This window comes from Solanum pennellii, chromosome 1, assembly GCF_001406875.1.
Source record: "Solanum pennellii chromosome 1, SPENNV200".
NCBI classification, from domain to species: domain Eukaryota; kingdom Viridiplantae; phylum Streptophyta; class Magnoliopsida; order Solanales; family Solanaceae; genus Solanum; species Solanum pennellii.
The window spans coordinates 79,439,002-79,439,684 of record NC_028637.1 but is presented as its reverse complement, the minus strand read 5'-3'; positions in this window follow the sequence as shown (position 1 = coordinate 79,439,684).

Here is a 683-nt window from a genome sequence, read left to right as displayed (position 1 = left end):
CTTGTCATCTTCCGGTTGAGTTAGAGCATAAAGCCATGTGGGCTATGAAGAAGTTGAAAATGGATTGGAGCGAAGCTGCAGAACAACGGTTAACTGGGTTGAATGAACTCGATGAATTTCGCCTGAAAGCTTATGAAAGCTCAGCCCTATACAAAGAAAAGATGAAGAAGTACCATGACAAAAAATTTGAAAAACGAGAGTTTATGGTCGGGGATTTGGTGCTTTTATTCAATTCTAGGTTGCGCTTGTTTCCGGGCAAGCTCAAGTCCAAATGGACTGGTCCTTACTTGGTTACCCAACTATTCCCTCATGGAGCAGTTGAGTTGGAAACTAAGGAGGGTGTGCGGTTCAAGGTGAATGGACAATGCATAAAAATCTATCTCGGGCATGCTGAATCGGCAAACGAAGTGATCGAGGCATACCATCTTGATGAAGTCTGAGTAATCAAGTGTCCTCAGTTGTGCCGCGACGTTAAATTAGGCGCTTGTTGGGAGGCAACCCAATACTTATAGTTTTTATTTCTAGTAATGGTAGCATTTTCTACTAATGGATTTTAAATTTGCAGGCACATCACCAGGAAATTCTGCAGAAAATTACTTTGCAGCAGTCACTGACGGATACAGCGATGGACCGTGTCAACTGTGACGGACCGTCGCATGAATCTATCGTGCCAGGTACGTCTT